This window comes from Bubalus bubalis, chromosome 2 (assembly GCF_019923935.1).
Source record: "Bubalus bubalis isolate 160015118507 breed Murrah chromosome 2, NDDB_SH_1, whole genome shotgun sequence".
NCBI classification, from domain to species: Eukaryota; Metazoa; Chordata; class Mammalia; order Artiodactyla; family Bovidae; genus Bubalus; species Bubalus bubalis.
Genome location: NC_059158.1, coordinates 109,282,583 through 109,297,636, shown reverse-complemented (window position 1 = coordinate 109,297,636; position 15,054 = coordinate 109,282,583). Strand labels below are relative to the sequence as shown.

At 39.4% G+C, this 15,054-nt stretch overlaps 1 long non-coding RNA gene across 1 annotated transcript; it reads left to right on the top strand.

Annotated features, from left to right (window-relative positions):
- Window positions 1-2,900: 2,900 nt before the first annotated feature.
- LOC123328525 lies at window positions 2,901-12,393 on the top strand. The gene is made up of 3 exons (XR_006543406.2): window positions 2,901-2,942; window positions 10,723-10,791; window positions 11,341-12,393. It is a non-coding gene; the product is annotated as an uncharacterized LOC123328525 (long non-coding RNA).
- Window positions 12,394-15,054: the final 2,661 nt, after the last annotated feature.

The following is a 15,054-nucleotide window of genomic DNA, read 5'->3' as shown; positions in this document are numbered from 1 at the left end:
GATCTTTATAAAAGGATATCACTGTATTATTCTTCTCTTTCTTTTCCTTTCTTTTCTCTTCCCTTCTTTTCTATTTTCTACTATTCTTTTACTTATAGAGACACTGAGGCTTACAGAGGTAAGAAAGATGCCTAAAATCTCTCAACTAATTAAGAGTAGTATAAAGACTTTTTAAAAATATGCAATTTTACTCTTGAACCAATTGCTTTAAAGCACTGCTTCACTGTAAGAATGGTAAAGGGAGGATGAAAATAGGCACAGTGCTGCAATGTATATCTTGTTCCTTTCCATGATTCTTTAAGATGATACCTATCTTTTGCATGCATGTGTGCTAAGTCACTTCAGTCATGTCTGACTCTTTGCAACCCTATGGACTGTAGCCCACCAGGCTCCTCTGTCCATGGGATTCTCCAGGCAAGAATACTGGAGTGGATTTCCATGCCCTACTCCAGGGGATCTTCCTGACCCAGGGATTGAGCTCACATCTCTCATGTTTCCTGCTTTGACAAATGGGTTCTTTACCATTAGCGCCACCTGGGAAACCCCACCAGTCCTTTAAATGCCTTTAAAACTTGTACCTGCAAAGAAAAAGTCTAATATGCTAGCTACTAGTAGTCAGAGTATGTTCTGAGAAGGAATATTAACAATCTCTTGCCTGTCCTATTTCTCAGAGGAAACATCAGAAATGCGAGGGTGGTGTGCCTGAGAACCATGGGGGTTCTGCTTTCTTTCTTTAAAGGCTATATCTGAAAAATAGACTTTATTTCCAATTTCTAAGTGCCTGGTTTTTAAGCATTGTATTCAATTGGACCATAAGAGTAGATTAAATTTGATTAAAATAGTCTGTTTTTAATTTCTTCAGCTTACTTACGAGCCATCTGGAGCAAATTTCATGGAAATTAAAACCTTAAGTGTACTTGTATGCTATAACTTAAGTGAATTTAAAAGATTTTGCCCCTTTTCTGAAGAAGTGATTACAGTTTCACTAAGGATAAAATAATAATGATGATATGACCCATTCCTGGTAAAGGTGTGGTAAAGTAGCTTTTTTTACAGACTGACAATAATGCTAACCCATGTAACTTTTGGAAAGGTGTGTCAAGGACATTACAACATTAATACTTTTTGACCTATGATTCTATTTCTAGTAATATAAACAAAGCCATTGATAAAGACAAACAATTATGTATAAGGATATCATCACAGTGGTATTAATAATCAAAAGCTAGAAACAACCTAAATATTTTATAATACGGGAACTATATAATAATATTGCACACATCCATATAATATAATAATATGGAGGCATTGAAAATTTTTGAAAGAAACTGTAATGGTATGATTCTAGTTCTGTAATATATACGTGTGTAGTGGCTCAGACAGTAAAGAATTTTTTTGCAATGAAGGAGACCTGGGTTCAATCCCTGGGTCAGGAATATCCCCTGGAGAAGGGAATGGCTACCCTCTCCAGTATTCTTTCCTGCAGAATTCCATGGACAGAGGAGCCTGGTGGGCTACAGTCCATGGGGTTGCAAAGTGTCAGACACAACTAAGCAACTAACACTTGTGGGCATACATGAATGTATGTATGAGAAAAATAGCTTAAAAATAACCGCAAAGTAGTATAAGATTGAACTGTAATTACTTGCACAGGAAATATGAAGGATATTTAAAATTCAGCCCAATATCTCTTATATACAAACTATAAGAATCTTTGATCACATAAGAAGAAGAAGACAATTTGTGAACAAAACATATTCAAAGGATAACTGCCGGGAGCCGGCATATTGCATATTGAGTGCATATTGCATATTGCATATTGAGTGCAGCACTTTCCACAGCATCATCTTTCAGGATGTGGAATAGCTCAACTGGAATTCTATCACTGCCGGCAGCAGGAGCTCCACCCATGACAAAGGTCATGAGGAAGGAGGCTCGGCACACGCAAAGGCGGGATCGAGCCTCAGGAGTCCCCCTGGAAATTCTCGAGCATCTACCCCCAAACCAGAGTCTGCCTACTTTCGGCTTTGTGCTCTCACCTACACCTCTGACTTTACAGGGGCTGTCCCCCACTACCTCTCTCTGAAAAAAGAGTTAGCTTACAGCTCCAGTTAATAATTCCTGGGTGTGACAGTGTTTCAACCTACAAACTCCTTTGGAAATCCTCTAGCCTGCCTGAATAGGTTTTTCTGGCCACATGTGATTGTTCAGAGCCTCCCAACTGTGAGAGGCAGGAGATGTTCTAAACTGTCTAAACACAGATTCTTTTGAGTAGTTAAAAGATTGATTAGAAATTGTATTGGTGAAGGGTTTTTCACTTATTGAGCCAATGTTTGCTGCTAAGTCTCCATACTCCTTACCTACTGTGTCCTTGGCAGTGTATTGATTGATATAATGGGTGTATAGACATGTAAGTAGTAGCCTCAATGTTTGTAATGTTGGACCCTTGAGTTAATTCTTTTCTTGATTGAGCCCACCTCACCTTTTCCCTATAGGAATGCAGCTTTGTCCAATGCTTTTTTGGAGGCTGGTGCCTGACTTTGGAATAATCACCTTTAGAGAAAGATAAGTTTCTTAAAATGTTAACAGGCCTCCTGGCCAGAAGATGATGTAATTCACCTGAACTTTTGCATATAATAAGTTTGAAAGCCTGGCTTCAATTAGGACCAGGAACTGCTGTCCTTGCATGACTCCACCCCTTACCCCATTATCCTCTATGCACAACTTTAGGTATAAAAACTACTTTGGAAAATAAAATGCGGGCCTTGTTCACCAAAACTTGGTCTCCCCATGTCGCTCTCTCTCTCAAATTCTGGCTGAGTCTCCATCTGGAGTGCGGAACCTGCCATGCTTGCTAATTATGCCTGGGCTTCTAAGATCCGACCGGGGAGGCCTCAGTGTCTCCTCTCCTTCGGGAGAACAGAAGGACGCCTGCGGCCTACGTAAGTGGTGCAACCTTCTTGTCTTGAAGTTTTATTGGTCTCCCGTGTAAACCAAGCTACTCAGCCTCTTTTCTCCACTGAATTTTCCTACTGAGCTATCCTCATTCTATTACTCTTTATATCTTTGATAAATATTTATAAATAAATAGGTCGACGATGCCGTCCCCGCTTCGAATACCCTGGATCAGCCGGGGCTGGACCCCGGCAGATAACACCTGAAATTACAACTGAATATGTAACTCTTAATTTCAGACACTTGAGTGAGCAAGTTTTTAAACGTTTTCTGAAGTATTTGGAGTAAGAGTCTTACAATTTCAACTTAAGGGATTATTAAACTTACACTTTGCAAATGTACTAAAAGTAGAATACCAGATTAAATACTTTCTCAAGAACAGTGAATTGATTCTTCACCTGAATTTCCTCTGGCATTAACAGAAAAATCTGAACCTTAGTAAACAAATATTTAAAAGTACCTCAGGGAATACTATTCTAATAAATTCAAAGTAAAAAAGAAGAGGTTATGATGAAATAATTATAAATCAATGCAACTTTAGGTATATTTTCTCTAATTTCTGTCACATTTCTCTGTAGTGCACTTCATACATAATCCCTGAAATTATCATCTTTTTGTGGGTACCTCATCAAACCAAATTTACTAACATTTAGTTCCAAACATCTTTTCACTACTTCTAATGGCACATTAGCCAACCTCTGCCTCTCTCCTGAGAAATTTAAAGAAATCAAACCTTAGGAATGCATTTGATTGAAGCAATGAATGGCTTGACACTTTGACTGAAAAACTTGCACTTTATTAACAACAAACTGGGTTAAACATGAGATGGATTGCCTTCAGGCTAGTAGAGAGACAGATGCCTACAATGGTGATTGACTAGGAGATGAAGGGAGCCACAATACTCAGGAAGGGAAGCCAGCCAACACAATGAACCCAACTGCATGGAATTACCTACTGAACCATATACATATGGATGATTCTTATTTTCCCTCATGTATTGTTAGTTTTCTTGAAATGAAAAGTCATAGGCTATTGTAAGAAATGTATTACATTCTTTATATCCGTAGATAATGCATCAAGACAGAGATATGCAGAAGGGAAATGTTTACAAACAGATCATTTGTAGGAAAAAAAAAAAAATATATATATATATATATATATATAATCTTAAAGGTTTCAGGTGATTGCAAACTCATCACAAGTCAGAAAAGTGATTCAACAAATATAACAACAAAAGCAATAGTAGAGGTTCAGCAGCATAATGAGAAATTATGCCTACTGATATTTTGATCTATGCATATTAGAGAATGTCATAAATTTTGGATTCTATTCTGTTAGCCAGGGGTATAGAGGAACAGTTGAAAACAAGATAGAAACATGAAAGAAGACAACCAAAATAAATAACAGTCATAACAACAGCAAAATCTAGTAAGTAGAGCATGCAAAATAGAGAGAAGATGGATTGACCATGAGTGTACTTTATCTTGGAAAAAAAGGAGGCTCCATGGGGTTATGTAGTTCTTCAACAATATAAAATGTAGGCATGTAGAAAGGAGGTTATTTAGTTTATGAGCTTCCAGTGGCCATACCTAGTCATTATAGACAGAAAGACATTACAGAGTTACAAGAATACTGAAGAAAATAGATGGGTCCTAATTTAAATAAGGTTGCTTTTTAAAATAATATGCCCACCACATCATTAAAAGTATTTACAGAAATGTTCAATAACAATTCAACGACAACAATAACAAAGCAAGTATTTCTGAGGCCTTAATATGTACCAGGCATCAATTATTCCATATATAATGCCTTACTTAGCCTTCTCAACTACTTGTTGATACAAGTGTTATTAGTCTTCTTTTACATAGGAGGAAACTATCCATCTCTACAAATGAATAAAAAGTAAAACCCAAGTTTACAGCTAAGTAATTTAATTTTAAAATCTGGCTCCCACTTTTCAGAAGTGGTAAAGAGACACTACATAAATCACTTAAATGGATGAATTAGATAAATCCATGTCATTTCTTGAGTTTCCTAGGTGATACAGTAGTAAAGAAACTGCCTGCCAATGCAAGAGATACAGCTTTGATCCCTGGGTTGGGAAGATCCTCTGGAGGAGGAAATGGCAACCCACTCCAGTATCCTTGCCTGGGAAACCCATGGATGGAGGAGCATGGTGGGCTACAGTTCATTGGGTTGCAAAGAATCAGACATAACTTAATGACCAAGGATACACACACATGTTATTTCTGCCAGTTCTACCATTTCATTCCCTATCTCAAAGTTTCTACAGAGAGTAAGAAGCTAATTCAGTATATTCTGTAAAATGCTGCCAGTGTTGCTCTCCCATATGCAGTTGAAAAGATCCTGAAAAACATGCAATTGCTACCACAATTGCATGCCTGAAATCCAATAACCCTACATTGAACTCATGACTGAAAGAAAACCAGGAAAATGTACCTTTATCTGTTCCCTCAAGCAGCCCTGTTTAATCAAGGAAAGTCAATGTTACAAGCATATGAGAAAAAGGCAAATCTAGTTGAGTGAGTAAGAGGAAGAAGGGAACGTTCATGACATATTCTTTTTCAGAGCTCTTCTGAATTTTGAAACTGTGCAAAAACAGAGATCTTCATGCAAAGAGAGAAGCCCAGTCCTAGTAGCCTGGGGCATGTTTTCAACTGCTGTGTGTTGAAGTATGTAACTCTGTGGGGCTTCCTGGTGGCTCAGTCAGTAAAGAATCAGCCTGCAATGCAGGAGACCTAGGTTCCATCCCTGGGTCGGGAAGATCTCCAAGAGTAGGAAATGGCAACCCACCCCAGTATTCTTGCCTGGAGAATCTCATGGACAGAGGGGTCTGGCAGGCTACAGTCCATGGAGTCACAAAGAGTCAGATATGACTAAATGACTTAACTATCATGTAACTATAGGCAGATCAGACTTTTGCTGTGACTGCCTTGCCAGCTTGCCTTGCCACTCTCTGGGGCAGCAAAGAGTGGAGCAAGATTGTCTTGAGAAACACTGGGTTCTGAAAGAGGTCCATTTCCCTCTTGAACCAGACATTTAAGAACAGAAATAAAAAAACACTCTGGGAGGAAAACCACACTTGGAAATCAGAGATGTGGACCAGCCTTCATATCAAATACTTTTAAACAGAGGCAATTTCTCACCTCTGGTGTGCAAGGTCCACCTGACATTTTGTGCTTTTCAAGTAGAAAAAGTGGGTGAGGTAGAGACCAGAACTGAGAGGAAGGTGAGGGTCTTGGGAATAAAGAAGGACTAAGTGATGAGAGTGTTACCGAAGCAAACTTGGGTCTGCTTGCCTGACGTGCAACTAAGCCAATCCACTGAATGAAACATGTTGTGGTGAAGGAGAGTACAGACTTTATTGAAAGGCACCTAGCAAGGGGTACAAGCAGCCAGTGATCAAAAGACCTCAAGTCTCCCATGGCTTTCAGAAAGGATTTGTAAAGGCAGCGTGAGGGAGATTATATGGTCTGCCATCAGCCCATGCACAATCCTGACTGACAGTGTGTTGTTTCGAATGTCAACTGTCAACCTTCCAGTTCCAACTGATCCAGTTTGCATACTGATGATCAGCATGCAGTTAACTTCTTCTACTTGGTGCAGCTTTCAGTATCTGCAAACAACTCAAGGGTGTGTCTCAGGAAATTATCTGTAGCCCTTGGGGAGGAACTAAAGGTCCTTGACTTCGTTTTATGGCTAAACTATTATTATTTTGGCTTTCTTGGCTGTTTACCTTTGTTTCTGCATTTCTCACTTCTCTCTTGCTCATTTTCTCACTTCTCTCATTAAATCTGCTCTTTGGATCTCAGGGAAAGCCTAGAAATCTAAACAATTTCTACAAACAAGAGGTGAGGGTCACAGGGACCTGTCCCCCAGAAGGCCTCACAGGATCCTGCTCAGTTTGAAGAGGAATGGTCTTCATCCAGGAGGTTAATTTGCCTACACACACCTCTGGAGGGGCTGAAAGAAAACGAAACAAACAGATTCTGCTAGAATGTTGGGACATTGTTTGGGACACAGTGTTTTCTTATTGAGGGAAAGTAATGGTAAAAAGTATTTTTTATATTAATATTATAGGGGTGCTTTTTATGTTGTCACTATGAAATCATGTTCTCAGTCTATTTCTCTACAATTATAGCTGCAAGGAAAAGAAGGTAGGTAAAACTTCCTTGGGAAAGAGGAGGGTATAACATAAGTTACATCTCAGTCATACTGGAAGAAAAAGTGAATGGCCTGCATCTCCTGTCCTAAGCAGATTTGCAAGAATAGAGGGGATGGTATAAACAAGTGGTGAGACATATATCCTGGCCTTTCTTCTATGGGATAATGCCTTAGAATGGAGAGATCCATTAGAGAGATAGAAAAGGAAGCCATAAATCAGTGTTTCTACCTCTACGTGAGATTCTAGCAGGAGACACACATTCTTGATGTCTCAGCTACACTGTCATTCAGCAAACTGGGATGGCCATGGCAGAGAAATAGGGTAAGGGTGTAACTTTTAGACAGAGAGAAAGAAACTGAAACTAAGCTTTGGTTTGTTTTTAGTTGCATAGTACTGAGTTTATCAAACTGGAATAAAATAAGGATTTTCCAGTTGCCGTGTGGTTTAAGGATGGATGAAAGTTTAGACGATTATGGAAAGCAAAAACTGTACATGTTTATTGGTTCATCAGAATATAATATATATATTTGAAAGTCAATTAATGAAGCACAAGAGAATTACTGATAAGTTGCCCACGAGGTGTGTCTGGCAATTCTAGCTTCTTTGTGATTGCAGCATGTCTGTTCAGTTCAGTTGCTCAGTCATGTTCGATTTTTTGCGACCTCATGAACCACACCATGCCCTCTGTGTTCATCACCAGCTCCTGGAGTTTACTCAAACTCATGTCCATTGAGTCAGTGATGCCATCCAACCATCTAATCCTCCGTCGTCCCTTCCTACTCCTGCCCTCAACCTTTCCCAGCATCAGGGTCTTTTCAAGTGATTCAGCTATTCGCATCAGGTGGACAAAGTACTGGAGTTTCAACTTCAGCATCAGTCCTTCCAATGAACACTCAGAACTGATCTCCTTTAGAATGGACTGGTTGGATTTCCTTGCAGTCCAAGGGACTCTCAAGAGTATTCTCCAACACCACAGTTCAAAAGGATCAATTCTGTGTTCAGCTTTCTTTACAGTCCAACTCTCACATCTATACATAACCACTGGAAAAACCATAGCCTTGACTAAATGGACCTTGTTGACAAAATAATGTCTCTACTTTTTAATATGCTGTCTAGATTGGTCATAACTTTCCTTCCAAGGAGTAAGTGCCTTTAATTTCATGGCTGCAGTCACCATCTGCAGTGATTTTGGAGCCCCAAAAAATAAAGTCAGCCACTGTTTCCACTGTTCCCCATTTATTTGCCATGAAGTAATGGGACCAGATGCCTGTAGATTTCAAATTAGTTATGCTAATAAAACCATCACATAAAAATTATTACCTCCTTCCTTCTCATGTACTTGCCCTTTCAAGGAAGACAATGAAATGCCAATATTGCTTTTAAGAATACAGATAAGCTGCCTTCTAGAAGATCTTTACTTTTATCAAGATTATTCACAACTTTATAGGTTTTCAGCAGTTTCAAAAGTAATACTTGTCTAAAATACCTGCTCAAAAAAACCCAGGAAGAAACGCGGTGAAACTGTGACCACTATCTTTATTTCAAGCCAAAAACATTTCTAGGCAAAATAATAGTGAATGTAAAATTGTTCTTACAGTTCCATTCAACACATTTAAATAGCACCTTCTCATTTAACATTTCCTCTATGGGGATTCCCAGGTGACTCAGCGGTAAAGAATCCACCTGCCGATAGAGGAGCTGTGGGTTCAATCTCTGGGTCAGCAGGATCCTCTGGAGTAGGAAATGACAACCCATTCCAGTATTCTTGCCGGGAGAATTCCATGGAGAGAGGAGCCTGGAGGGCTACAGTCCATGATGTCACAAAGAGTTGAACACGACTGAGAATGCACACACACACACGTACTCTATATTTATTCCCTTGTTCCTATCCTTTCACTCCTCTGTCTTTAATTTACTGCATCTCATTGGGCTGTCTGACTCACTTTTATGGACATGTAAATAATCTGTATTAGTCTTCTACTACTACCATACAAGTTACAACAAACCTAACAGCCTAAATGAAACAAGTGAATTTTCTTACAATTGTAAGAAAGTAAGTCAGAAGTCCAATATGGGTTTCACTGGGCTAAAATCAAGGCACCAACAGAGACACAGTCCTTTCAGGAAGCTCTAGTGGAGAACTTGTTACCTTACTCATTTGGATGGTTGGCAGAATTCAGTTCTTGAAGTTGCAGGGCTAAGGTCCTCATTTCTTTATTGTCTCAGTAGCTCAGGAATGAGACAACTGAGTTCTTTGGCTTGTTATCTATCCCCTTCCTCCATCTTCAAAGTTAGCAATGATGGGGAGAGTCCCTCTCATATTTTGATTCTCTCCTTTGTCTTTTATTACAGCTCTATGACTAGCTGGCAGAGAAGGCAATGGCACCCCACTCTAGTACCCTTGCATGGAAAATCCCATGGACGGAGGAGCCTGGTGGGCTGCAGTCCATGGGGTCACTGAGGGTCGGACACGACCGAGCAACTTCACTTTCACTTTTCACTTTCATGCATTGGAGAAGGAAATGGCAACCCACTCCAGTGTTCTTGCCTGGAGAATCCCAGGGACGGTGGAACCTGGTGGGCTGCCATCTGTGGGGTCGCACAGAATCAGACATGACTGAAGCAACTTAGCAGCAGCAGCAGCATGACTAGCAGGAATAAGCTCTACAGTTAAACAGTTCATGTGACTAACCTGAGCCCACCTGTATAATCTAGGATGCTCTTTCTCAAGTCTGTAACATTAATCATACCTGCAAAATCCTTCTGTCAGTCATGGTAACGTAGTCACATATTCTGAGGGTTTATATGTCTTTGGAGAGTCATTATTCTGCCTACCACAGGAAAACAGTGAATGTTGGTGCTTCTTTTTCCTTACTTGTAATGATGGAGCTAAGAAAACATTGCATTTCCAGTTCAAATATGCTGCTTTCAAAAAATAATGCTAATGATAACCTATCTTCTACTGATATTTACATTTTCTTTTCCTCTCAGCCTTCTCAGTATGTCAAGTTAATCTGACAAATAAGTCCACACCTGCACCTTTGTAAAATAATCTTAGAACACCACTTCCAAAGAAGCTGACTTCATCATCCCATGTGTTAATGTTTCAGGGGATAGTGATTTTTCACAGGTGGATGGTCTCATGGTTGGCATTAGAAGAAGGCTCCCTCAAGTCCAGATGGTGTTTATAGGGCACTTCAAAACACCCCAACATGCAAAATTATTACTGTTTATCTGAACTGAATGCTGCAATGTACCATCAATATCTCTTATCAGTAATAAAGCCTTTATATCCATAACTGCCAGGAGTACTGCAGGAAGACTGCCCCCACCCCTCATCCTGCCCTGGGGACTGTCTGGATTCAAAACAGAAAGTCCTTCCAAGGTCATGTGATATCCAGTGATGGATTAACATGAGGCAGAAAGGTATAAAGAGTCTTAAGATATAAAGAGTCCAGACAACTTTGAAATGCCATTATAGTTCCAGTGCTCCTCAGATCAACAGAGGCTTTCGTTGGGGTTAAATTACAGCTCTATTTGTCCCATTTTTCAATCATAATTTCATCCTCTCTCTTCCACAGGTATTGATCTCAAGCACATCCTCTAATAAACATTTTGCATGCTAAACTATCTCCGATATTGCTCCTAGGGTAAGACAATCTGGAGTAAGCAACACTGAGTGAAGCTGAGAGCATTATTAGCATGAAAGGTTACATTAATCAATACTAGTCTGCATGGAAATTAATGCTTTACTTTACTTCAAAGTGATCTCAAGTATTAAAAATGAGGATGATAATGGCAATGATAATGAAGATTTTTTGAAAACATGAGTAATCACAAAGTTCATATTACATGATATACAGTAATCTAATAAAGCAATTACAATTTTGTGATAAGATATAAACAATTGGATAATTTATCAAAAAGTTTCATCCTATCATGTCATCTTCATAACAATGCAGATATGCCAGTGTCTTCATTATTGGAAGTTATTTAATGTTGATATTACATCTATTTTAAGAGCTATAGACAAAAGTACATAAATGCCATACTGGTGCAAAACATTATTTAAAATTAGTTTGGTCAGAGATATTGCTCAGTTTTCTTAGATAGGCAGAACAAGAAAGGCATTCAGTGGGATTAATGCAAAGGCTTTTAGCCTGCTAAAGAATTTATGGTATTTTTCTACTTTCTGACAGAGACATGTCATGATCCAAATCATGTAGCCACATGACCAACCTGAGAACAATGTTCAATGTTATCATAAGAAAGAAGACAGGAGAGGTAAAGCAGAAAGCTAGGACACTGTTGCAATTGAGAGATACTGAGTAAATGATCTTGGAAAGAAAGAAGAAGCAAGTGTGGAAGACACAGCAGCAGAAGAAACAAGAGATCTTACCAACTGATTGAATGTATGACAAAAGTTGGGCTTCCCCAGTGGCTCAGCAGTAAAGAATCTGTATGCAATGCAGAAGCCACAGGAGAAGCAGTTTGATGATCCCTGGGTTTGGAAGATCCCCTGGAGGAGGGCATAGCAACCCACTCCAATATTCTTCCCTTCTTCCCTGGAGAACCTCATGAACAAAGGAGGCTAATGGGCTACAGTCCATAGAGTTGCAAAGTCGGACGAGACTGAAGCGACTGAGCATGCACACATGATGCAAGTTGAAGAGTTAAACAGAACTTTGGCTTTTGGGCCATGAGAAACATAGAGTAAATACCATGCTACCTATAAACAGAAACAGAGAAGTATGAGAAAAGGTGTTTGGGATAAAGGACTGTTGTATTTGGTTTTGAATATATTGAGTTATACAGGTTTAAACAAAACTAGGAATGAAATGTGAAAATATTTAAATATTTTAAAGTATTGTACTTAAAACAGAAAAAGAAATTAGTCAATTTAAACAGTATAGGTAATTTAAATGGAGAAAGTTTTTACCCTGCAATTGAGTATTCGATCAAAACTATCAAAGAGTAAACAGAGTAATTGATTTTCCTGCTTTCTTCACTATAATGCAGTTGTAATTTCAACCAAATATGACACTCTATCTTCTTTTAAATATCTTCACAAATACTAGAGGGATGGCACAATTAATCCACAACAGTAGGTGGCACAATTAATCCACAACAGTAGGTAACACAAAAGAGCAGCTATTTAAGATACATATTAGGAGTTGGATATGAAAGTGCTGCACTCACTATGCCAGCAAATTTGGAAAAGTCAGCAGTGGCCACAGGACTGGAAAAGGTCAGTTTTCATTCCAATCCCAAAGAAAGGCAATACCAAAGAATGCTTAAACTACCACATAATTGCAGTCATCTCACATACTAGTAAAGTAATGCTCAAAATTCTCCAAGCCAGGCTTCAGCAATACGTGAACCATGAACTTCCAGATGTTCAAGCTGGTTTTAGAAAAGGCAGAGGAACCAGAGATCAAATTGCCAACATCTGCTGGATCATCGAAAAAGCAAGAGAGCTCCAGAAAAACATCTATTTCTGCTTCATTGACTATGCCAAAGCCTTTGACTGTGTGGATCACAATAAACTGTGGAAAATTCTGAAAGAGATGGGAATACCAGACCACCTGATCTGCCTCTTGAGAAACCTATTTATGCAGGTCGGGAAGCCACAGCTAGAACTGGGCATGGAACAACAGACTGGTTCCAAATAGGAAAAGAAGTATATCAAGGCTGTATATTGTCACCCTGCTTATTTAACTTAAATGCAGAGTACATCATGAAAAATGCTGGACTGGAAGAAGCACAAGCTGGAATCAAAATTGCCGGGAGAAATATCAATAACCCCAGATATTCAGGTAACACCACCCTTATGGCAGAAAGTGAAGAGGAACTAAAAAGCCTCTTGATGAAGGTGAAAGTGGAGAGTGAAAAAGTTGGCTTCAAGCTCAACATTCAGAAAACGAAGATCATGGCATCTGGTCCCATCACTTCATGGGAAATAGATGGGGAAACAGTGGAAACAGTGTCAGACTTAATTTTTGGGGGCTCCAAAATCACTGCAGATTGTGTCTGCAGCCATGAAATTAAAAGACACTTACTCCTTGGAAGGAAAGTTATGACCAACCTAGACAGCATATTCAAAAGCAGATACATTACTTTGCCAACAAAGGTCCGTCTAGTCATGGCTATGGTTTTTCCAGGGGTCATGTATGGATGTGAGAGTTGGACTGTGAAGAAAGCTGAGCGCCAAAGAATTGATGCTTTTGAACTGTGGTGTTGGAGAAGACTCTTGAGAGTCCCTTGGACTGCAAGGAGATCCAACCAGTCCATTCTGAAGGAGATCAGCCCTGGGATTTCTTTGGAGGGAATGATGCTAAAGCTGAAACTGCAGTACTTGGCCCCTTTATGTGAGGAGTTGACACATTGGAAAAGACCCTGATGCTGGGAGGGATTGGGGGCGGGAGGAGAAGGGGACGACAGAGGATAAGATGGCTGGATGGCATCACTGACTCGATGGATGTGAGTCTGAGTGAACTCCGGGAGTTGGTGATGACAGGGAGGTCTGGCGTGCTGCAATTCATGGGGTCACAAAGAGTCAGACATGACTGAGTGACTGAACTGAACTGATGCTTTTATGCTGGACATTATTGCTGATCTGGGACTGAATTATACCAGACAGAAATCAGAAATTAGTGTGAGGAGTTCACTAAGGAGAGCTGGTGTAACCAGATTCATTTCATGCAAGCTCTTCTCATTGGCCTTAGATGCTCGCCCTCAATCATTTCAGTCGTGTCCGACTCTGCGAACCTATGGCCCACCAGGCTCTTCTGTTTATGGAATTTTCTAGGCAAAAGTACTGGAGTGTGTTGCCATGCCCTCCTGCATGGGATGTTCCCAACCTAGGGATCAAACCTGCCACTCCTGTCTCCTGCATCTCCTGCATTGCAGGCAGATCCTTTACTGCTGAGCCACTGAGGGAAGCCAGCTTTATAGATAGTGGGGCACAACTAAGTGAACCTGAGCTCACCCAGCTTTTTTGCACATGGAGGTAATGGTGTCATCAGTGCACAAAAGGGAGGAGACAAGGGGCACCTAAGCAACCACAGCTTTGGATATTTGTGATACAACAATCCTGACTGGGTTATAATTTTACCTTTGTATTATTTACAAGGAAGGTATGTTCAAGTGAATTGCTAGTTAGAAATACTGAAAAGAAAAGTCTGAACCATCATAAGGACATAATTTTATAAGTGACTTTTTAGAAAATTAACTCTGCTCATTACAAATGAGATCATTTCACTCAAACAGTCTTGGATGACATTTAACACAAAATTATATTATTCAAATTACTATATGAATTTTAAAGTAATAGTGCTACATCAGACATTTTATAGTATTGCACTTAGTTCTTTAGAAAAAAACACATTTTGACCAATTTCTTAAATAAAATTAGATTTTAAAAATCAATTTTTAGTTGAAGTGCTTATGTTCTTCAGTTGCTCAGTCATGTCCGACTCTTTGTGACCCCATGGACTGCAGCAGAATAGGCTTTCCTATCCTTCTGAAAAAATAACATGTTAAATTCAATTGTGTTGCCACATTTTAAGATTCTATCTTTAATGGGACTTTCTCAGGAGCCCCCCACTTTCTGTTTCCCCCATTTTCCTAGAATACATACAAAACTGTTTACAAATGCACACACATACACTCTCTGCATTCAGGTAGAGGTAGAAATACTAGGTAATGTGCAGCAATGGCCCTCATTTTATTCCCTCAATAAACTGGTTATTTAATCTGACATTGAAAAGAAAAGGACAATTTAGGCTCAATCTTGAAGTCATCTACAGTTGATCTCTGGGTTTTTTTCCCCATAGGCAAAAACCACTAAATTTACTTTAAAATAATTCTTGTAAAATTTACAATTAATGAAGGAAATTTTAAGAGTCTATGAA